This window comes from Lichenostomus cassidix, chromosome 5 (assembly GCF_008360975.1).
Source record: "Lichenostomus cassidix isolate B80296 chromosome 5, HeHo_3.0, whole genome shotgun sequence".
NCBI lineage: Eukaryota > Metazoa > Chordata > Aves > Passeriformes > Meliphagidae > Lichenostomus > Lichenostomus cassidix.
This window is the reverse complement of record NC_139486.1, coordinates 10,816,560-10,842,105: the sequence shown is the minus strand read 5'-3', so window position 1 is coordinate 10,842,105 and position 25,546 is coordinate 10,816,560. Positions and strand designations below refer to the sequence as shown.

Genomic DNA, 25,546 nt, shown 5'->3' with positions numbered 1-25,546 from the left:
AATATTTAACGAAATAATTGACCTTGATGTTTAAACTACAACTTCCTTCACGTCATTAAGCTCACTGTTTTTAAAAAAAATGTTTAGTATCTGAACTCTGGCGTTCATTCTGTTAATCTCATAATAACATTTGTTTCTTGTGGAATTTTGTTTGATGAACTCATTGGTGAAAGAGAAGAGAAAGAGTTCAGAACAACATGATCTTTACAGCTCATTTATATTTTTTCTCCCTGAAAATAGCAAAAACACCCATATGCAGAATGACTTTTCAGGAATAGTTTTTGAGATGGATGGATCAAGAAGTTTCTACAGCTGAACCATAAGCCTTGGGACAAACTGTTCTTTTAACATGTATTCTGACTTTTAAAAAATACTGCAGTCCTTGACTACGAAAAAATTATTTTGTGGAGGTTGTCCTTATGATAACTAGGCTCTGAGTCTGCTTTTGAAATGTGAGAGAAATGGAACTAACTCCATAAAGTGTGTCTATCACATAAAGCTTTGAGGACAGCCTGATTCGCACAATATCCTGCTCTTTGTTCAACTGACAGATTTCCAACAGCAGAAAGAGGCACATATCTGGGGACTGCTATTATCTAAGCTAAATATGTACATTTTGGATCAGTTCTATTTTATTTGAATACTCACAATTTCTATTTGGGGATCTTAAGCATGAAAGGATTGCAGTGATGTGCATTTTATTAACTATCCATCATTCTTTGTGCATGCACAAAGGTGCATAAACATACACATTTACTAGTCTCTCTGCTCTGCAAGAGTTCAGAAAATTACATGCAAAATTATTTCAAATAAAAGCAAACAAGCAACCAAACAATATACATATTACCATGCAAGAAAATAGGAAACAAACAAGGTGGGGAGAAATAAAAGCAATAAATGAGCAGAGTTTAACTTAATTTTTATTTGTTTGTAAATGAAAACTACCATGGCAGCAGTGGATTTTTTTTCATTTATGTGATCCTTGAATTACAAAACACTGGTATCTACCAAAACATTGTTGTGTACGCTGCACGTTGTGTACTCACACAAAGATGAAAGCTCTTCCTTTTTCCCTGCTGGCACATATTTTTTCTCTCCAATGAGTTCCTACTTTCAATATGAGGACATATGAGAAATCAGGTTGCTTTACTCCCAACAAAGGACGCATAGTTAACATTTCCACTGATAAACAGTATTTGAATTCCCTCCACATGGTACAAACAGCTCAATAACGTTTGAAGACCTGGGATCTAGAAAGCATGGTGGTGTTACACAACTGGAGATGTGATGTTATCTGGCAATCTGGGCAGCGTCACACTGGTCATGGGACAATACAAATTGTGTGTCAGACATTGCCTTGGTGCAGGTTGTCTCAACGTCACACAAGTGTCATGCAGTGCAAGCAAGAATAAATTGTCGGAGTCATCTCCCATCTCGTCATTATCCTTTATCTCTTCCTCCGCTATGGGATAAATGGCACAGGACACTTATGCCATATCACATACAGGAGCATTTCATTGCACACCCTGTCCTGCTCCCCAGCCCTACACACTGGGCATGACTTACTGCTGACACAGGGCAGCTCCTGCGTCACAGCTATGATGTGTTTGCAGCAAGTACAGCCAAGGGGCGCTTTCTGTTACCCCCTTAACACAATTCCCCACTGTGACTCAACACTAGCAAGTGAAGGGAGGAGGCACCCCAAGCCATGGAGTTTTCATGCAGTTCCCCTAATACAGGTTGCCTCTGTCCCTGCCAAGCTATATTTTTACCACTTATGCAGCTACTGCTCTTTCACATGGAAAGAGAGCATGGCACCTGGCCATGGCATTTCTTGACCTGAGATAGTACAGATGCTACAACAGAGTAGCAGTTGTTGTTCAGCTGTAGTTACTTGCAGAAGCTACTGGCTCTACTATTTTTTATTACTGATTTCGTTTTTATTTTAGATTATGAGCTACAAGGAAAACAGTACAGTAACTCTTACCAGTAAATTGGGTGCTGTGCCTGCTACAAGACACATCAGACCTACAGCCTGTGTGTTTTGGGGTATGCAGTTGACACCTAAGCTGATACATCTTTCCCCAACAACCAAGCATAGCTTGCAACACACAGGCAGTAACAGAAGATGGCATTTCTGTCATACAGGGCATACATGCTCATACCATCTTTTGTTTCTCTGCTGGTGATTTGTGAGGAACCAGCCTGGCATATTGCTTCAGCCCAGGGACTAAACTTCATCTCCTCAGCACCAGTGTTAAGCAGGCAGCTGTACAAAACCAGGCTTCTCTGAGAGACTGAATGCACTGTTCTTCCCTATTCTCCTGAGGATGATTTACCTTGAGACTCTGTTGGACCTTGGGACATTCTCTCATCCCAGTATTTATATCAACACCCCTCACATTTGTTTAGGGAACCAGAAACAGTGACTACGTCCTAAATTTCATCAGTCTCTGGTTGTCTGGCTTTAGAATTTTCTATCCTAAAAATCTCTTCTTATCAGGCATGGTTATTCTTTGTATCCTCTGCTGAACTGGTACAGAGCATTTCTGCACACTGCAAAACAGGCACTGAATATTTCCCCATGTGCTAAATTCAGTGGTTCTTACGGAGATGATGTCAGTCAACTTCTAAAGAGCTTCAGGGTCTGTAGGTAACATGAGCTCAAACAATATCTGCCTGGATACATCTCCTTATCTTTTCCTCCAAACATACCTGTGGGTCTGTCAGAGAGCCCTGTGGAAACTGAAGGCACTAAGGGTGTGAATCCAGGGAGGATTACGACTGCTAGCCACTGCAGCATGTCCCTGCTGCCTGCACCTTACTAAAGCACAAAAGTCTTGTGACTGGCATGTCCTCCACTTCACTGGGTTACATGACACATGCCAGAAAATGTGTCAACCCACTCCCCATCTCTTCAGCATTATTAGCCTGGGGAGGGAAACACAGCCAAAGAACACGCACACAACTTTGACAGGTTCTGCCTAATCCACCCACATAATGACATTTCTTATGCTAAGTGCCAGAGCGGTGTAGGGAGGCCACTGTCTGTACCAGCTGCTGGCAAGTCAAAGTTAGTTTCATGGTTATGTTTAAGATATAGCCTGATGTTACGTTAAGAAGTCTTTGTCTCCTGTGGTGCAGCGCTCAGAGAATGACATCAAAAGCCTTCCTAATTCACCCCCCGGGTCATCTGATTATAGGCATGGCATAGAGCCATGCTGCCCCAGGAGACCGTGAGTCACGATGACATCCATGACTATCCTCTTATTCCGTGGAAGGAAGTAATGTGCCCTGAACATGAAACAACCAGGAGTAGATTACATCCTTCCTCGTGTCAGCTTAGCCCTGCTGGCTGTTGAGGCAGGCATTGGGGAGCCAAGAGCAGCCTCTGATTTCCCAGCCTTGCTCCTCCCCACCCCTACCTCAGGGAAGCTGTTCCTCCTCATGCTGGGACATGCCGTGTGGGCAAACCACACCAGAGGGTTTTGCTCAGCCAGGCAAGGAAGAGGACGCTCTCTTCTCCAATGTGGTGCAGAGTTACATCACATGGTGAAACATCCATCCCTCCTCCAACAGGCCAGGCGTATCTGATCATGAGGATGCTGTGTGTTCTCCATCCCTTGGCATTTATACTTGTAATTAGTCTATCTGTTTCTGATTTATTTTCAGGCAGTCTTCTGCACCCTTGCTCCCTCGTTTGGGCACATGGGGCAAACCACAGACTTGCCCTTAAACTACACAGAAAAATAAAATCAGAAACAGACTAACCACAAGAATCAATACCAAGGGGCAGAAAGCACATGATTGGATACTGGAGCTTCCTTCAGAGATCCATCTGCCTCGAAATGTGATGTAACTAGGCTCACATACCACATCTGCAAAAGGGGGTAGTAGATTCTTCTTCGTAACCTGACTGACAGGGTGAAAATATGCTGGCTCAGAGAAGCCAAGGCATGTTTAAAAATCACTTCTAAGGAAGAAAAATAAGACCATTTTGTGTTCACAGAGCTAAAGCAATCACTTTCAAGTCTGACGTGATTCCTGTTAGTGTTATTGTTGCTTCCTAGAATTTAGGCTTGAATTTGGCAGAAGTCGAGAAGCCAAGGCATACACAGAACCATTTGTGAGAATCAGTGTGTCTGTGTGCATGGGCCAATTCTTTTCTGAATAAACACCAGTCCCTGGGCTGCTGGGTAAAGTGTCGATATAAGATGGCAGTCAGACATGTAGGCTTATACCCACAAGGCAAGGCTATTAAGGGATGCAAGTTACCTTTTTTCCTGCAAATAAACACAACCTGATAACAAACCACACCTCTCAGTGCCGTTAGAATATTTGTGTTACATTCCATACTGTTTCTTGTTTGTGTCCCAAAAGTAGCATCATTGCCTGGGAGAGAATATCAAGACAATAATCAAAAATAGATGAGCAGTGCAAGAAATGAAGGACAAGCAGATGAGTAAAAACATCTTCCTGCATATCCAGAATACAGGAGCTGTCTGAAAACCTTGTGATTAGAGTCAATACACTCGACCCAGCCACACAGACAGTGTGCACTGCTGTCATTCCTATACTGTACGTCTCATTTGATACTCTGTGATTCTGCAGCCCTTCATCAGGTGAACGATGTGAAGTCATTGTTCATGAGATAGATCAGACAGTACAGAAACTCTCCAGACAGAAACCTCTGCTTGTTTCTGACTAGGAAAAATAAATCTTTCCTTTTGGAATCCACAGAAATACAGATGCAAAAGCATGGATAAATGAAAGAAGATAAGGTATTGCTCCTGCAAGCAGAACATGCTGTCTTCAAAATGGGTGAGTACTTCCAAACTTTCTAAATATTTCATTGCCCTCCAAGTAGATCATAGATTTGCCCCTCTCTCCTTTCCAGATACTTTCCAGCATTCTATGCCATAATAGAAGCAGATAGAAAGCAGAAGTTCATTTTGAAAAAAAGAGGTAAAAAAGATAAAGGGGGAAAAAAAACCTGACGATGCCCTGAATTCTGTAGTCAACCTCCTGGACACTGCCACAGAATTTTGTATATCTCCATGAAGATGTGGCTGATTCTGGTTGATAATTAGCAGAACTTGAGGCAGCTGAATAAACAGCAGATTTCTACACCTACAGGTCTTCATTCATTTCCTCCAGTGAGGTTTTTAATTTGACTGGCAGCTAGCCTATCTGGGCAGCTGATAAGAGAAGAAAAAAATCACCCTCGAGTCCTTGCATCGCCACTGCCTTTCCTCTGGTTCTCATCACAGAAGTGAACAAAGAATTAAAGAGCTCTCAATGCATTTGTAGCCAAATATTTACCCTAAGTGAGGTAGATTGTATTTGCTTATTGTACCCATTGCCATGCTGGCATGTGTTCAAGGCTGTCTTATTCCTTGGAGTGCTACTGAATAGTTTAAAAACCCCTTTGTTTATAATAAACTGTTTGCCAGTGAGTGCACATTCGGTGTTGTCCAGGGTATAGTAGCTCTGGAGCTCACATGCCTGGTGTTTGGGCACTTGGCATTGTCTCACTTCACAAACAGAGCACTGGGGATAGTTTTCTGGGATGCAGCCAACTCACCTTAGTCTCTTGCAGGGTTATTAAAAGTATTTTGAAATTCTCTCCGGCATTTCATGGAGAGAAAACATAATTAAACCGTGTTCAGAGGAAACATTCTTCAAGGAAATACAACTTCATCTTAATCAGCTTGCTTTTTTGAAAGCATACTTATTTTGACAACATTTTTAATGGAGACAAATTAAAATATTATTTACAGTAAATTATGTTTAAATTACTGTTTTCCATAAATTGAAAACATAGAAGTAGTTCCTTGTTTTGTTTAATTTTGTTTTGAACTTTATATAGCATTCATATATTTAACATTTCTCCTACTAAATTGAATATTTTAATGTCATTATAACTTTTGGGCTTTCTGGTGTGAGAATGATTTGACACTTATGGAACACTTCCACCATGCCAAATATATTTTCGTGGAATTTTCAGTCCCTGAAAACTTCACCACTTTCTCTTTTTCCCCAAGTGTTGGAATTTCCCATAGGATGGAAATTCTGTTTACTGACCAGCTCTGCTAAAATTTCTTTCTCTATCAAAAAGAAAGGGAGGAGGGTGTCACAAATACACAACCGTAAAATTGTCAGGATGCATTCCTTATTGTTGGCTCATATGTTGCCCTCTTTTGGTAGCTTTTGTATTGTACTACACATAAAATATTTAACAACTGCTGTAGCAACTCAGTATCCAAAGGGGACTGAGTGCTGGATGTTAGAACTAAGTAAATGCATGAGGAGAGCAGTAGGTTCTGAGTTAGGCACGTAAAGATCTTATAGAGACATCCTGTTGGGAGAGGAAAAGCACTAGGGAATGAATAAAGCAGTACAACATAAAACTGGACTGTAAAGCTTGATGAAAAAGAAGGAAAAGGGGAAAGCTCTATAGATACTCACTCATGTGAATAATTTAACCCTGTATCTTGACTTCAATGCTATTATGAGAAACCCAACTTTGAAGAATTTGTTCAATCGAGATTTCTGAAGGGAAACTCTGTCCCTAATCATGACTCATTTGGTCTTTCCCTGTTATTTATTTCATAATCTATGCAAGGGCTTTATTAAATTCTTGTGGGTATTGACTAGTAAAGCCCAGAAAAGTGCCTGCTAATTTTCCAAGACTAAATCCCTACCAAAGTCAACACTTTCTTCCCTAATTTATTTCTGAACGATGAAATTAAATATGCAGTGATTTGCTAATACTAGCTATAAAATCATGTGATACTTACAGTATTATAAGCCTAGAACCATTATTTAACAAAACACTGAAGTGTTAATTTTTTCCAGAAGAGAGGCTTTTCCCTACTATTTCTGAGTAAAATTTTTTTAAAACCCGCTTCTCAGTTTGTGCCAATGATTAAGCGTCTAAAGAGATGGGTATTCACCTCATCTTGACTTTCCAAAAGAACTGAGTGCTAACTCCCCCAAAATACCATTCTTAGAGAACAAACTGCTCTGTACTTCAGATAATTCTCAGTTATAAGCACAAATGGTTTCACAGAAGAGATATTCCCACCGTATCTGTGATCCCAGTTCAGCATTCCACAGCCCCGTTCTTTAAAGATTAATTTTCTTTGGTTTGAAAACCAGCATCAGGAATTGAGCCTCACAGGAGCTGTTTTATGAACAGTCACAGAGATAATTTCAGAGCTCAGAAGGGAACTGTTCCTCCCACCTTGAATTGTGATGGTTCTGTGGCAATTATAGGAAATCTTGGGACAGGGAAGAACTCCCAGCCTTCCAATGTAAAGACATACATTCTCTGGTGCTTTATTCAAACCAATCCTAAAACCCCCAGCAATATGAGCTCCTCTTGAAAGACCATCTGACAGCCTTCCAATTTTCACCTTAAAAAAAAAAAATACACCCAAAAGGCATTATTTCACTGCCGTCCTCTCTCTTTTATATAATGTTGGCTGGCTTAAGACTTCGCAGACCTTTGTTCCGTGCCTAAGAATGCAGGAGCCCAGCCTTATGGAAATAAATGACTGCCTGCTGATTTGGATGCAGCCAATATGCACCTTTCGGTGGCCAAGGGCTCACAGACTCTGGTCACGTTTCCTCCCAGGTCTAACCAAGCCCCTCCTGCTCCAGGCTAATGAAGTGCTTTAACATGTGCACTGTTTAACCTGATATGTAGTTCCTTTGTTAAAGCCACCTAGCAGGGCTGTAAAGGGAGTTGTAAATCTGCAGCACAGCTCATACACTTTAAGTTAAGTTTATGCTTAATGAGATGTTTGGTTTGAGCCTGAGTCTTTCCCCCAAGTGTTTTTTCCAGCCTTTGAATCGTTGTGGGATTTCTTCCAACTCCTTCCAGTCAGTCAGTGGCTGGCAATATTGAACACAGAGTTGAATGTAATAGCATAGATCTTCACACAGGCACTCTTACCTCCCTGCTTCATGGTACATATTTGTATGCACACAGCTTTTATAACTGTGCTAATTCGTATCTCTCTCCCATCTGGTCTCCTCTCCACTATATCTTGAAATTCTATCAGAAATACTGATGGCCATGACATGTACATTCCAATAAATCATGGGGTTTCTTTTCCTTTTTGTTTTTTGTTTTGGGGGGGTTATTTGTGAAATTTTTAGGTGATTTTGTGCTCAGCTTTCTAATATTTCCCATTCCTTTGATATTATTTGTCTGCTGTCTTCTGTTTGCATTCCTTCCTGGTTTAGTATCATCAGCACATTTCACTGTTTTGCTGTTTACCTCTACTGTGAGATTACCATAGAGATATTCAATAGAACAATGTCTGTCAAAAGTCCCTGACATGACCCAAAAGACATTTCCACAAGCTACAACAATTGATCATTGCTCTTTGTTTACATTCTTTCTCCCATTTTAGTCTACACAGCAGTGTTCCCCGCCAAAACAATTGAAGTTTTCTCTCAACATGAATACCTGAAACAGTTTCAAATGACATATTCAGTGCTCCATTTATGCACTCACCCACATTCCCACCACACTGTGTATCTCTCTGTTCACTCCCTGAGCATACTGCCTTGCTTGCTGAATGCCAGCTTGGAGCATCCTGGACATAGCCTACAGCCTCAGTCCCCAAATCTGTAATATACAGAATTCATATGTTGCATACTAACATGAAAGGCACATTTAATATAATTTGCTTTTACAAGACCATATTGCTTGCTGTTCCTTATACTATTTGCCTCAGTGTTTTCTTGGGATTAGTTGGATGACTTAACTGCAAGAAATAAACAGAACTTGGCCTAAAATCTTGAAGACATTGTCCTTGATTTATGATCTTTGAGGTCAGAAAGGACCATTAACTATCCTGTCTAACCTTTTCTGTGTCACAGACATCACCCCATTCCCCATATACAGAGCCCAAACATTTCTGCTTGGCTGACATGTGTTTTCCAGAAAGGGATTCAGTTTTGATATGTACACAATTGGTTTCTTGGGCAGTTTGTTTCAGCAGTTCATCACACTTACTGCTACAAATCCAAGCCTCAACGCTTGCTTAAATTTACTTGGCTTACATTTCCACCCACTGATTCTTGTAATATATTCATCTGATGCAAGACACTTTTTTTCTTGTTGTGAAGGTAATTATACACTGTAATCCAGTCATCTCATTTTGGTAAGGGAAACAAAACGTACTTTTCAATATGCAAACAGTTCTTACACCTTTTCTCCCACCCTTTTTCAGATTTCTAGCACCCACTGTGCTGCAACACACCCCAGCCATATAGTCCACTCATATGTCCCTGCTAACTTGTTCCAAGAGGATGTTATTCCTCTTCCACACCATTACATTGAGTCCTGTGTCCAATTGCTTCCCCACAATGATACTACAGACTTTTCAAGCATCAACCTTGGGATATAATATCTATTGCATCAATGCAGAGACCGTTGGTGCATCATTTAAAATTCATCTTTTCTGCAGAGGTTCTGCTCACCGAATTTGGGCTGCTCCATCTTCGCAATTTATTTTTCATTCCACCAATTTTAATTTCCTCCCTTATTTACTAAGCATTGTTTAACTAGGGATGTACTCATCTCTCAGCCATTAAGGACAGTTCTGTGGTCTGCCAAACGTAACACCCATTTCTGCAAACTGACTCCAGAGCTTTCCTTCACAGCTGAAAGCTGCCTTTTGACACCTATCAGTTACTCAGTTCTTAATCCACTCAGCAGTCACTCAATACCTATTGCACAGTACTCATTTTTATTAAATGCTTAAACAGAGAAGGCAAAGGAGTGTATCTGAATGCTGAAAAAATGGGTTTAGAACTTAAATCCTGGAAAGTGTTAAAAAGCCTAATCCCCACTGGTGCCTAAACACTTATAAGCACGCAGACTTACGTGACTCATTGTAGGTCCACAGTTATGAAACCTCCTGCTTTGTATATTTTTCTGTTGATATTAATTTCTCTTATCTGTGAAAGACAAAACTTAGATTGTTGGATGGACCACACGTTGTCTTTTGTAGTCATACACACAGAGCTTTCCTTTTGTTTTTCTGCCTCTCCACAGGTAACTATTATTTTTCAAAAATAATTGGCAATGTCAGTGTAAATCTTTTAGATAATACTTGTCATATTATTGAGTGCAGATTATGCAGCTTTAGTGATTTTCTTCCGTATATTCTAAGTATTCCCTCATCTGTTTCTATCAATAGGATTTATTTATTTGTGTCACAGTGTTTCTTTCTTGTTAATTGCTTCAAGTTATTTTATGTAATTAAAGACAGATGGTAAAGCAAAGTTCAGTATCTCATCCATTTGTTAATCGGTGGCTTATGCAGCTCTATAAATGTAGCAGGGATGTTATGATTTTGGTGTTTTGTGTGCTGTGCTTTAAATTAAATACTGGGACCAATTCCGAGTTAGGCTGAAGCCAATGACAAAAGCTGCCATTGACCAGGATGTCGCAGTGGGAGACCATGGATGAGGAAAGCTGTGAGCCAGCTCAGTGTGGTGTTTACACTTTACAGAGGCACACAGCTCACTCACTCCCACACCCAGGTCTCACCACGGACCTTTGCATCGACAGCTTCCACAACGTGTCAGGGGCAAATGAGCAGCCAGGTCAGGGTGCTGATGAAGAGGTTTATGGAAACCCATCACTGGTTTCAGCATTCTTTGGGTTTATTCTATTTTGGGGGAATTATTCTTTTTTCCATATGCCAGGGAGCAAAACATCTGTTTTCATTAAGGACATCTTGTTCTTCAGATTAGAGGAAATCACCAGAAAAGGAATAACAAACAAAAGTCTCCAGAGGGAGAAGAAGCCCGCCACGTGCTCCCTTGGGCAGCCATCTTGAACTGATGCAGAGCATTGGCAGCCTGGGAGCAGCCCAGCCAGATCCCAGATCACAGATCCCGGATCGCAGCACAGATCCCTCACTCCTGCAACACTCACTTCACACTTGTTCATGTGCTTATTTTACCCCAGCCATCTTTTACCTCAGATCAATCTGGAGGGTGCTCTCCTCGCCCTGCAGGCTCTGGCATACTGTATTATTTTGATGCCCTTATCCTTCCTTTTTCATAAAGAAAAGGTTCATGTCATTCTTGCTGGTTTGCCTGTTTGTGCCCCGCACTCCCACACTGGGAAAGTACCCTCTGCGCCAGCAGCAGCAAGGGGTTTCTAACCAACTTTCTTGCTCACATCTTTCAGTCCAACAAGCAATTTGGCTTTATCTGTTTTGACTCAGTACGAGCCTGCTCCTATTGTTTCTCACATTCTTGCATTTCCACCACAGTATGTGACTGACAGAAAAGCAATTCCTCAATTAGACTACAAGGGGTGTGCTGGGAATCGCAAGTCAGCCTAAGGATTTATGTGCTAAACCAAATTATCGTAACTGACACAACACTTCCAGCAAGTGAGTTTGGAAATACCAGAATCTCCCCCATCCCCTCACCACCACCACCCACTCCCCCCCACCTCCACTCCCCCTTTCTTCCTGGGGAAAGCCAAATTAGAGAGAATAAGGATTCCTCATCGCTACTGTGAGTCATGCTCACATTGAGCACATGGCTGATGAGGTCAGCGACAAGGGTTACTAGGCTTCAACCATAGAAGAAATGGATTTTTCTGAAAGGCATCACAGTCAGAGCAACATGAAAGAAGAGGAATGCAGAAGCCACCAAGGCTCCTGAACCACAGGTGAAAGGGAAATGCATATTCACTCATGCTTCTCAAAAAAATGGGCAGAGACAGGTGGCAGGGGACACTGTGCTCTTTTATTCACCTAACCTTTTGGCCCTTAACATAAACTTTTATTTCCCAGTGAGTGTTCACCAAAACAACAAATTCACCTATTTTACTCAGACTAGGATGGGATTTTTAAAAAACATTAGACCACTTATTCTGGGGAACAAGCAGTGAGGCATCTTTGAAAATAACTGAGTAATTTCTGCCAAGCAGGTGTCATGCATAAACCCTATTTAAAATTCAGACATTGAACTTTAAGCACATGCTTAAGTCCTGATAGAGACAATGCAATTTAAGCAAAGTGTAATTCAGCACGTGCTTGGTTGAGTGCTTGATTTAGGTCACAACCGGTGAAGGATTACCCTCACCAGCAGTCCAGCCATGGATTGCAGGATGGCACTTAAACTGCTGAATCTGCTATAGCAAGTGGTCTTCTCCTTTTACTCGTTTTTACTTTTTCTTTTTTTGTGTGTGATCCTGTAAAGCAGGTTCCACCCTTCAGGAAACCATCTGTATTTGGCACCTATTTGACACATTTTTACCTATTGTAAAAAAATGACAATTGAAAATTCCAAACTGCTTTAACTACAGAGAAAAAAAAATCTGCTAATGTTGATGCTGAAACAGAACTTAAAGTATTAAAGGTTGATAGATCTTTTTTTCCTTTCTTTTTTAGTTGTTAAATGCTAAAGCATCAAGCAAACACACTTTACAGTCTATTGCATTGGGCTCTTTTTCAGTAGGTTGGCTCCTGCCAACAGCAGGTTCAGAACTGCCAGTTCTAATTAAAAACTTTATTTTAAAGATACATTTCACAGTTTATTCAAGGCACCCTGAGAAATTTAAATTGCTGGATTGAGCAAATGGAGACACTTTCTTTTCTATTGATTCCCAAGTAATGGCTTTAATTAATTGTTTCAGCAATTCACAATTGATGTACTATGGCTGTTGAAATCAATTTCTTCTTTTAGACAAGTCACCTAGAGTGGATTCCCCAAGTTGTGCCTATTTCTTTGCACAGGGTTTTTCTGCATTTTATTTTCATTTGTAATTTTGTATTGCATCAGTCTAGAAATGGCTAAAGATTATTCTCGCCTCAAGAATTTCAGTGACAAATCCTTTTAGTAGTCCCAGTTGTAACGGACAGACAATTGCCATCATAAGCTCTGTATAAGTAGCATTGTGAAATCTGATTTATAAGCATATTGCATAGCAAAAACTATTTTGATAACCCATGCTTTTCCCTGCTGTGTCCAGTTTTCTGATTGCAGCAAAATATGAGTGAAACAGTTTTCTGCCTTCTAGATTTAGTGGGAAAATAGCGCCTTCAAGAGCTGAACACCAGATCTAGAAATGCCACATGTATGGGTGGCTAAATTTTGCTGAGGCTTATTTCTCTTCCACCTAAGGCACACGTTGAATGGAGTTACAAAGGAGAAAAATGTAGCCTAGGCTTTTGATTCGTCATGTTTCAATAATTATTAATCAAATGCACAATATATATTCTACTTCAATGACTACCACTTGTAATCTTGTATCCTTCATAAGGTTTTCAGATTAAATATATATAGATTGTGTGCTCTTTTAAGTGATGAAATAATATATCTTTATTTTATCACTTGGTGATCATTAGCTACTATAGAGCTATTACCAGCAGTAAATCCTCCAAATAACTTGTACTGACAGCATCACATCAGAAAAAAATCATTACAATTCACTAGAGCCCTATCTGCATTCTCACAATGATATAAATACACCTCAGGTGCTTAGTGAAGTCAGATTTTTGAAGAGTTTGCATTTACCTACAGGTTTTATAGCAGGACACAGGCTAGAGATTCCTTAAGAGTTTCCAACTACAGGCAGCATCTTCCTAAGTTTTGTCATTGAGACTTACCCCTGCTTTCTGATCACACAGAAACCTTCTGGTTTTGGTGGTTGAATAACAGCCCTGAGGCAAGCACAACTGTTAACATTTGAAAGTGCTAGCTAGGAAATATTTAAAGCATTTTTAGCTACTTTTAGCACCATTAAGCTGTTGGGAAGAAAAAAATCACAAACAAACAAACAAAAAAAAGCAGTTAATCCTATCTGATGAGCAAGCTCTTCTACAACCTCCAGCAGACACTCCCCAAGTCTTTGGTGGTCTACAGACCACAACTTCAAATCCACTGCAATGCTTGAAATCTCACTCTCAGAGCAGCTGAAAGCTCTTCACACCTGTATGTTTCTTTTTACAGTAAGAGCTGGATCTAGCTTCAAATGCATGATAAAGAAAGACATATAATTTTGACTTAAGAGACATTTAACTAAACCACCAATATATTCTCTTAATTCAAAGCAGGAATAGGGGGAACATCTCCAAATCCAAAGAATGTATTATATCATCAACTCCTTGTTTTTAAGTGGTTCCAAATCATCAAAAAGATTGTGTAAGAGCAGCCGATTCCCAATATAGATATCCTTTTCTTGGGCACCAAGTCATGCCAAGACCCTGGCTGAAATTTTACAAGCGTCTCAGATTGTACTTTAAATAATAGTTATTAGTCATAAGGATTGGCTACCTTTCTTTTCTTTGAAAAGAAGCTATAAATGTATCATCATTTATTCATTTCTGAAATCATCACATTGTTCTCCAAAAGAGTTGGGTTAAGTTTACAAAATTTAGAAACATATGTTGTGGGACATGTTTAGGATGCTTTTACTCCTAAACTCAAGTTTAAGAGTTTGTGTCCCATTCCAGTTGTGAATTCTATGAAGAGTATGTTCAGTCAGGAGTAAGAACTTTTCTGCAAATTTCTGAAGGTGGGATTTCCTCCTTATTTACATTAAAAAATTTTTCTTGAATAAAAATAAGCTGATAATTACTTTTATTCTTGCATTGGTGTATCAGTTCCAAGGTCCAGTCATTAACCAGGGCTCCAAGTTAATACATGCTGTATTAACAGGGAGGAAGCAAATTTTCCTTGCCCCAAAGGGTTTGTAATGTAAACTCCTAATTTAAAATTCATTAATTTTACACATCACCTTACATAACAATCACAATGCCGTAAAGGAGTGAACACATGCTTGTAATTAAAGCCATGGCAGTCTCATCCCATTGTATGAAAAATAGCTCTATCATAATGGTCCTGAGTTCGTGCCAGAATAGCAGCTAATCATGGGAGAAAGGTGATCTAACACTTACAGAACATGAAAATAGAAATTAAACGTTCTGGTTCCAGCCTATTTTCTCTAGACTTGCTGGGTGATCTTGTGCGTGCTACTTAAGCTTTCCACCCCTCAATTTACCCATGTGCAGAACAGCAATAACAGTATTTATCTGACTCAGAAATGTTTTGTAAGAATAAATTCATAAATCATCAAGTCTCTTACGCACTCTCAACACGCTTTCTACACAGCACCCATTATAGACACTCTCGAGAAGCACACACAAACTACTGATTTTAGCCCCATAATGCCCCTTAAAAGTAGAGTTCAGGGAATATGTGACAGGAGCAAATAGATCTATCATGGATAAAACCTTTTTATTCCTGTCCTATTTGCATTTTACCTCTAATATGTAATAAGGATAAAGTTAATCAAATTCATTTTGTCACTTCTTGATTTATAACAGTTTAGCAAATGTATATTCAGAAACTCATACCAAGATTTTCTACATAAAACTTGTGGAGAAACTCCTTTGATTCTTAATCCATATACTGTTTTCATAAGAGAGATCAAATTCTTTAGAAATTAAAAAGGTTACAATAATACTGTACAAGGAGAGAAATTCTGGTAAATGCTGCTTTGGATGACTTTTCCTCTTAAAAGAATGCAGGAATATTGCTCAGTAGTCATAGCATCACTGTGCTTGTACCTAGCAGGAAATGCCAACACTAGATCATCAAGGTCAGTAGTCCCATTCATTGACAAAACCATTCATGATATGAGAATGAATGAAGTGTCTTGAAAGTTAGCAGTCTCTGATTCTCTGTGCAAGTTTCACAGTTCAGGACAGAGCCAGTCTATCAGTGGCATACTTTCAGCATGTAATCGTCTGTAAAGTCACGTCCCAATAGAGATAATGAGGTCCCATTCATTATTTGCCAAAGAAGTGCAGCAATTTAAGCCTGACTCTCTTCTGCTGGAAAATTAAGTGTTTGAAAGTTGGACCTGATCCTACCTTCACTGAAGTCAATGATAAGGCACCACCTGATTTCAAGGGAGCAGCAGCAGACTTTTTGTAATGCAGAGATCACATTAAATTCACTTATCCTTCTCTCACAGAGTGAAAAGCAGGTCATGGGTCTGATGTTTGCAGCAATAATGAGGAGGCTTTAGAAACTAAATGGGATGTAGCTGATTATTTTAGCACAAATTGAAGTACTAATGACTTACCAAGCATTATTCTTATCTGTTGCACAACCAGCACATGATGATGTCCAGAAATAGTGTAACATCATACTTTGTTCAGTAAAAGGCTCAAGGGCTGATACTCTGTTCACTCTCACTGACATAAATCAGGAGGCAACCTCACTAAAGTAATTGAATTACATAAGAGTAAGAGTAGTGAGAGTTAGACCTGAAAAGGACCTCTCCAAGCAGTGAAAGGGAAGGTGTCACCTGCCACCAGCACTGTCCATCTGAGTCAAGGACCATCCCATCCTGCTGTGGTTGTGGAGGGCTGAGCTCCAGCAGGGACTGCAGCAGCCCTTCTGTCACAGTCTGTAGTAGCTTTGCTCAGGGGAAAAAATGGGGTTGAGACCAGAGACAAACTGACTGGATGGGGCCACCCCAAAAGAAGGTCAGGTACTTGGATTTTACTGTGACACAAACTCACCTCAGTCAGACCCAGGCCAAGGCACAGAGCTGCTCTGAGCCAATTTGCCTGGCCAAAGAGCTGACACATGGATTGCAGTGAATATCCTGGAGATATGCTCTCTTTTTGACATTTGTCCTGTTTCACTTATAAACACAGCTGCCCCCAGCAGAGAGGCATTGGCTGCTTCTGACATTGTCTCTTAATTCCTCATATTCAGTGCAAGGTATTCAGTTAAGTTTTCTCCAGTGTTTTAATGCAGTTTGCTCATTTACATTATTCTACTCTCAGTGAAAATGCAAATTTCTTGGTCCAGCATTCAGCTCCACTCCTCCTTAGCCATGTAACATCCCCCCCTACAACACAGTGATGTGTTCTGTGCACTGCCTTGTTGTGCCCCCTTATTGCTCACCAAGATCCTATCCCCAATTGCAGGGTGCTACCACAAGTCCCCAGATTGTCCAGAGGGAATCACAGCCCCTCATCATCCTGTTGTGGGTAGCAACAGACACATAGGAAGGCTGCAGGTGACCACACAAGATCCCTTCTGGGACATCTGACAGTAAGTCAGGGAGCATTGTTCTTACACCAAGAACCAAAAATTGACTTTTGAGCAGGACTCTGAGGCTGACAGAGCCATGCCCTTCCCTATTCATGGAGTGTTTCTACATTCTGACCTCAGAAAGACACTGAGGGGGCTGTATGTCTCACAGCCCCCCTACATCTTTTCACACAAACCCAGTATAGTGTTCTAGCAAGACAGCCACAGTATTTCCAAACCAGTAGCATGTTCAGCAGGAGACCCTTAACTCATTCTTCCCCTCATGCACAGCAAACCCTTGTAGTTTTATGGCTGTGAGCATCCTCTTTTATGTACAAAAAGCTAAAATTAAGATGAATAGCTCCTGTGCAGAAATTCAGCATTCATTATAATGAGCAATTATGGCTTGTAAAGTTAAGGGGTCTTTTACATCATGAATATAACGTTCACCAGCATTATATCTTAAAGCAGTATTTTAGCTATTTTATAACTATCTGCAAGTCAGCATCTTACATGGCTCAGAAAAATTAGCTAAATTGAAGACTTAAACTAAATCAATGCTCAGCAGAACTGTAGCCTTATTTTCAGATGCCAAGCCACACTACAGAAAACTTTGTTAGAAAGCAAAGAGAATGTTATTTTTCAACAGAACATTTGTGTGTGTATAAAGGAAAACATTATTCACAGCTGAAGTTACCCATGAAATACAAATACAGATTATGAATTCTGAAAATCTCATTTAGTACTTTAGATTAGGAACAAAAAGCTTTGCATTTTCCTATAATACCTTACACCTGAGCAGTTTTAATTACATTACAATAATTAAGTCTGTCTGATAACATCACTGTGATATATGTCTTCATTTACAAATGGGTAAACTGAGAGTGAAAGTGGTTCTTTGTGTGAATTTATGCCTAATCCAATCAATCCAAGAACAAAACAGCACAGAACTTATGATGTCCTGGCTTCCACTTCAGTGGTCAAACTTTTAGTAGATCACATCTAATGCCAATAGGACCTCATGCTAACAACCTCATTGTATTTGAGAGTGGGACCCAGAGTTTTCAACTCCATTATTGCAGTAACACTTCATCACTTGTATTCCTGTCTATTAGTTTAGCATATACAACTGTTTTTACAGCCAAACAAAACAAGTTTAGGAATTCACATATTTTTATTTTAATTATTAATTATATTGTTTTCCAAGAACCTCATTTAAAATACCATTGAAAGTCTTTTTCTCATTTGTCAAAAGCCCCAGTAAATTTATTCCCCTTTTATGTGGTACTGGATTATTTACTCTTCATTTTCTACATGGAACAAGCCCTGACTAGTTACTAGATGGCAGACATGACATGTCCAAATCCCAGAAACCTGCTTATTTTATTTCATAGGTCTTTTGAGGGTTTGGCTGTTTTCCTGATCTTGCACATGTGAGCTCCATCTTTCTGCGAATGCATCAGCCAGCCTGCCTGAGCTAGTCACAGGCAGGATTAGTAAAATCAGGCATCTGCAGATGTTAGGCTACCAAAAATGAATACCAGTGCTGTATTTTAGGGGCTTTCATTTGGTGAAGGACTGTGGGACTTGGCAGGGTGAAGGGAGTTGGGATACTCCTGCACGATAGCTTATCTGCATGAAAAGGAATGGCAGGGTTTATAGGATTTAGCAGCAGCATGGCTAATGAGGACAGAGCAGCCTGACCCGTGGAAGTATTGAGTAACCACAACTCCCATTTACTTCAGCACTTTTGTAGATCAGATCCTCAAGGTTATTTGCTTTTTTGGAATAAGCCAGTTGTGGTCTACATCAGCCTTTTCTCTTGGCAGTGGTGGCCCACACCATTCCTTGTTGGCTTTGGCCAGCCATGGCCAGCATGGCTCCTGATCACAGACATGTGACACACCTATTTTTAGCATATCAAATTCACAGAGACACTAAATGCCCAGTTTTTGCATTTAGTTTTGCAAAAGTTATTGAAATGCCTGCTTGCTCTCGTTCAAAGCATTTCTGTCTCCAGGTCCAGCAAACTGCTGCTTTTGACAAACTACAACTCACCATCTTGCTAGTGAGCAGGCAGTGCTTGGGAGAAAAGAATCAATTTGATAATAAAAGTGTTAGAGGATCTGCTTATTTTATCACTTCGTTTATCTTTTCAATGTTATTGTTCTGTCAAGAAACCAAGAAATTAAGAACAACTAGATGACAATCACTCTTTGCTTTGACTCACAAAAACCAAAAGAGATGGGTCAGTGATGGCTGTCATGCACTGCACCCATTACCACTGCTGTCCCTTGGAAGGAGCCTTTCTTCATTTTTCCTCACTTCTGGCTACTCACCAGGAAGGGCCAATAAGGAGTGAATCATCTTTGAGGTTATCTTCTGCATTGTTTTCTCTTCTGTGTCAGTAAGAAAGAAAAGAAACTAAGAAATACAATATAGAATTCTGACTTACAGAATGCTATGCATTTTTTCCCATAGACTTTAATACCTCCCCACATCATTGCCATTGATTTATCAGTTTCACTGTGTGAAAAGCTCATCCTGTACCAGACTGAAATGCTGAGATATCATGTACTGCACAATTCATACACTCTCCCAAAGAGCTTATTTGTGGGATTTTCATAAGGTGAGAAAATAACCTGGATAAGACAGATGTAAATGGATTTGTTTTAAAAAAAATCTAAAAAAAAAAAATTCCTGGAACTAATTGCAATGAGTTTAAACTTATCTACGACAAATAAGACACAAAGGGGTCTACCCAACCAAATTCAATCGCATTGCAAATTGTCTACCCACCTGGGTACAGATCCCTTCTTTGTCTGATTGAGAGAGAATATAGATGTAGGCATGGGACTGCTGCATGACTACTTTATAGCAGAGCTTGCATGCCTCTTTCCATCCCCCTTTCTCCATTTTCTGCAGATCTGTACTCCTTCCCCACCATCAAATGCACCTCTGGTCCACCTCTGTAGCCCTTAAAATATCCTGACAAGCTCTATGGACCTGTGCAGCAACGAGAAAAATTTGGCTATCAGAGGACTATTTGTCACACACACTGAACTTAGCTCAGAGCCTCATTAGATCCACATATGGAGCTTCAAGGGTATTTGTTTGGGATGGGCTGTGAACTTATCTCAACCAAAGGTAACTCCCATTCACTGGCAGATGGAGGAGGTGGTGCCAGTAACATTACTGGGTTCAGAAATACAACACAGCTTGTCATAACATGTTGCTCTGGCAACATCTGTTAACAGCCCACAGAGCTATGAAGCACTTAAGCCAGATATAGCCGTAATGTAGTTTTTTGCTCTGAGCTGCAGCTATTTGTACCTTTCCCAGTCAGCAACATGTATTATTTGCTGCTGGCCTCAGAAAACCCCACCATCTCTTTCAGGAATTATTTCCATTTTTTCTGGCATTAGGCTACAATGCCATGCCAGGTACATCTCAGTAACAGACTTTTTGGAGATGTCAAGCTCAGACTTATACCAAATTCCTTCAGACACTCCTGACCACACTCAGCCAGCAGCAAAGTTTGGTCCAGACATCATTGTTTCTCAATCAATGGGGCTAATTTCTTACAGGAACTCCTCCCAGCTTCACCATCAATCCAAATCCATAACAACATAGCAGCCAGTTTGATATACCCTATTCAGCAATGGGGAAGGTGACCTGGCACCACTAGGAAAGACTACAAAAAAAAACATTTTTGCTTTTGCATTCATAATTATGATCATTTTGATGTGTTACAGCTGCAGATGGATTTGCAAAGGCCAACCTAGTCTCCTACAAGCAGTGAGGTCATATCAACACAAACACTCTACCACAAATGTAGTCTGTAAAGTGGGGTAGGTGATAGGGAAGAAGACAAGGACTCCTGCTTTCTTGTGCAACCTCAGCATTTTATCACAAATCACATTTTTTTTGTACTTTTAGAATTTTGCATGTTCAATGCACGGAAGGGGTCACAATTTCCAGAGTGAAAATTACTTGAGAGTATTTCATTTGTGATAAGGGAGCCCTTCGGGGTGCCTACAGAGACAGAAGTCAAAAGAGGTTAATGCATGCCACAGCTGTGCCATACCCTTCCTCTGGCTCTAGTAAGCCTGGTGGGTTTTTCCACTGAAACAGCAAGGGATTTTCCTATCAGAAGGCAGTTGGTATCAGCAGATCTCACAGCTTATCTAGATGTCGCATCTCTTCCAATTTAAATGCTACATCAGTGGTTATTAAGCCTGCGTTGCAAAGAAATAAAACTAAGGAAAACATTCTGGAGGGTGCTCTGGATTCCATTAAAGGATTGAATTTCTCACTATATTACACTTTTTCCATATGGCTGAAACATGGAGCTGAACACACTCGTATACTGCTAGTGGTATAATCCCAGATGGTGACAAATGACCTCATTTCAACAGCAACGTATAGATCTTTATGACACCAATGCTCAACCATGCTCTTGGGATATTCTCTCCAAACAATGAATGACTGGCAGATAACATAATGTTTAACTTCTGCCTTCACTTTTGTACACATTTTATGGCTAATGCTGCAGAGCTACTCGTTCGTTAAGTATTCAGCCTTGTAACGGCATTCGGATGACACAAGATATTCCCTGAGCTGCCAGCAAAGGATCTCCTTTGGCCCACGAAGGTCAACTGTGGTGCAGGCAGTGTGTCACTATCTGTGTGTAAAGATATGGTCTGGCAGGGCAGAAGTGAGCTGATAACGCCTTACCCCTGCTTGGGCCCTTCAGCTGCCTCTTGGGGAAGCGTGAAAAGCTGCCAAGCTCAAGATGTGCTGCATCCTGCAATTTGGCTTTCCAGAGAAGAACAACCCCTCCCCCCAAACTCACCCACGCAGTTCTTTACCCCAAGAAGAGGTCATCACACAAAAAGCAGATAGGAGAGAAAAAGACTGCACACTTGACTGTAACTGCAAAAGAGAGAAGTCCAGAGTCCTCTTGAGATGTTGTGTAAATGGAAAGCAATCTGGGCTGTCTCCATTTTTTACAGAAAGACCTCTGTGCTTTTGTGGACTTCATGGCCTGCCAGATGGAGACGGCTCCAAGTAACACTGAGCTCTTATTGCTGCAGAAAACCAAGGAGAACTATAACCCCAAGTACTGCAGGTGTAGGAGGGAGTACTTGCTCAGATGATGATTCATGTCAGCATCTGAATAAATAAGGTCAGACAGCCAGAGATTATTCCAGTGAAGGGGAGTTGATTTGTTTGGGGGGCAGAAAGGAGGGGCTGTTTGTTTGTTTCGTATCATTATACTGTAACCCCGGCCTACTCTCAGTTGTTTCTGAGGTTCTTTTTCCCAAGATTTAGTACTCATTTATTTTAATTAAGACCTCAGTTCAGCAAACATATAACTGGGTGTAGCCTACCTGAACTGTAATAACTGTTTCAAAAGCATAAACCCTAATGTTAGCATACACTCTGCAGTCAGCATAATGTAGCCTTTATAAACATATCTGCAACCGTTTTAAGGAAGATGTCTCCACTACAGACCATTAAAAATAAAAAATCACTTGCCTCAAAGGGGTGAGAAAGGATTAATTAGTTAGTGCTCGTGCAGCGCTGTGAAGATACAAATCGTGGGACTGTGTTATTAGTAAGCAAAAGATGCCAACAGGAAGCAGCATTGTTAAAGGCACGAGGACTAACAATGGTTTTGTTCTCGCATTTGTAAGTGATTCTTCTGCTATTGAAAGGTGCTGGCCTTTCAGCCTAGGAGACTGAAATCCTCTTTCTTCACCCAAAAGAGCCTTCATGGGCTGTGCATACTTTCTCACACTCCCTCACTAGTGTTCCTCACTCTTAGCTTATAGATGCTAGACAGTAGCCCATTCTCCATAGTCCTTTTATAGCTTGGCCTCTGCCTCAGCTGCCAAGAGGGGTGCCATTTAGACTCATTGTTATGGTAGCTTTTATGATCTAGACATGGTGTCTAGGATCAGAGACTTCCTAGCAATTTTGCATATGCTGCTGCACTGCCATCAGAGGAGAAGGACTCCTAGTAGCCAAAAATGTGGGCAGAATTCAAAGCAATGACCTACAGATGAAAGGCACCCCATCTGGGCCAGCTAAGCCATCCAGCCCTTGAATGCCAGCTCTTCACTGAATGAAACTGTATTGCTATGTGATGTTCAGAAGGGAAAAGAAAGAAAAAAGAAGCAGTTTTAAAATATCTGTGGATAACGGCAGTCTAGAGCTAGGGCAACAGACATTCAGACCTTGCTTACATAATATTTCTATCACGCTCCGTCCTCCTATCCAACTCCCCACCTCATGCCAAGGTGCTAGAGGGAGGTCTTGTTCTTATTTATGCAGCATGAATGCAAAATCAGAGGGTGGCAGAAACTTTCCACAGAAAGGTACGGTGCCTGGCATGCTGGGGAAAATAGTAGAGCAGGAACAGCTTGTAAATGAGGGGGAAGAGAAGGATTAAAGAAATTGGAATAACGGTATTCAAGTATTTCCTCAAAAAACAGGATGACTGCAGTCCTTTAAACCCAAAAACTCAGGGAGAAAAATACAGAGAAAAGCATCTTTTTTATGTTTGTCATATTGCTCACTTAGACCAGCAAAATCCTTTTTTTACCCCATTGTCCTCAGCTCCTTTTTCACCCCGTTGTCCTCAGCTCCTGACACACATATGACCTCTGTCCTCCTTCCTTGCAAACGGAGGCCAGATGAGGAAGGTGGTTTTGTCACCTGGAGTTAATTTATGCTGCTCTCCACTGTGCCGTGCTGCTGTGCTGGGGTGGAACCTTTTCAGATGTCGGGATGATAGGAGAAAGAACAACGAAACAGCAGAGTATGTGTGGCGGGTGGCCGAGTCATCCTATCAACACGTATTTGTGTAGTTTCTTTTAGTGCCATCCAATCTTTCCTTCTGTCCCTAAATGGCCTGTGTTGAAAATGTCCCTGCTTACAGTTGCTCAACTGGAATGAGGACAAATTGTTTGCAGTGGCCCCCTTCCAAATGCTTGTGCTGTAACTTTTGTCTTGACTAGTCTCTGGAGATATCTCTAGAGTGAGTTTCCTATGACTCGTTTGCTCTACCCTAAGTCATGTCAGATTTTCTTCCTCTAGTCTTACAGCTTTGTAGCAGAAATCTTATTTAAAACGCCCCCTTCACAGAAAAAGCCAGAGCAGGCAGAGGCTTAATGCTGTTATGTCACAAGTTCCCCAGTGAATTAACAGCGAGGGGGTTGGATCTTGAGGGTGCCCGAGGTTACAAAGTGGTTCTAGCAGGCAAGGAGACCCACAAGCACAAGAGGGATGGCCACACCAAGCAGCTCTGAGTTATTAAGCCCCAGTGGTGCTGGGGCTGCATTGCCCTCCACACTAAGACATCAGCTACTTTCGCAGGTAGAAATGCCTGGTTCCTTGGCCCTCCAGACTGCTTCAGTTCAGCACTGAAGGGGTGGTGAAGGTACTCTTCCCCCTCACTTTCACATGTGAATTAGTCCAGGATGACACAGCATCAAAAAAAAAAAAAAAGTGGGTTAGCAAAGGCTGAAGAACTAAGCCAAGAAAGGAAGGGTTTATAGTTCCAAAAACCATTGGATGAAGTTTTGCACGTAGACTCATTAATAGATGTTACAGAAGAAAAGGTTCATTCCTCCCCTGTTAGATGCATGACCTGTTAGACATGTATATCTATCAATAATATTTTCCAAGGATAACTAAATTCAAAGGCCATTGTCTGTTTATTTTTAATGAATGTTAAATATTAGTTTTTCATCAAGTGTACTATCTGCTTTTAGAAAAGAAATACAGAGTTGACGCTATTAAATGGTCTCTTTCAACACTACTAGGGCAGAAAACCAGGCCTGCATAAAACATCTCCCCTGTCTCTTTACACACTTTTCAGAAGATGATCTGAGCATCCTCAGAGTGAGGGAGAGTGAGGCCTGGAGATGAGGCTGCCATGGTTCCTCATGGAGCCTCTGGGCATACAAGGGCTGTGATGGGAGCAAAATGCAGGACCCTCAGCCCTTCCTGCCTCTCGGCTGGAAGTAACCAGCTAGCACACCAGCTAGCACACTCCTTGCTTGCTCCCCAGGACTTTTCCCTGCTTAAGGTTTCCAGGGTTCCCAAGTCACAGGGGAGCTCTCCTATGCAGCCTCCCTCAAAGCACCTCAGCACCTTTTGCTTTGGGTCACAGGAAATGGGAGTGTGGAATAAAAAAGAATAATGGAGCTTAGTGAAAGCATCCCATGGTTCCAGTCATGGGGTTGTTCACTTTGTACATTGGGTGGTGCATCACACGACAATGGCATCTCCTGCTCTGTGACCATTTTCTGGTCTCCTGACTCAGCAGAGAGGTAATCTCCATTGCAGACATATCCCTGCATCTCTGAGATAACATTACCAGCTAGAAGTAGACAGAGCACAGCCAGCCAAGGCATTCCAGACACTAGGGGCTGCT

The 25,546-nt window shown here is 40.9% G+C and overlaps 1 long non-coding RNA gene across 2 annotated transcripts in view; it reads left to right on the top strand.

Moving 5' to 3' along the window:
- LOC146435942 (uncharacterized) overlaps window positions 1-25,546 on the top strand; it is a 98,703-nt gene that overhangs the window by 4,533 nt on the left and 68,624 nt on the right. For both annotated transcript variants that reach the window (XR_014852455.1, XR_014852456.1), the window contains exon 2: window positions 4,741-4,821. This is a non-coding gene — a long non-coding RNA (uncharacterized LOC146435942). The remainder of the gene's footprint in view (window positions 1-4,740; window positions 4,822-25,546) is intronic.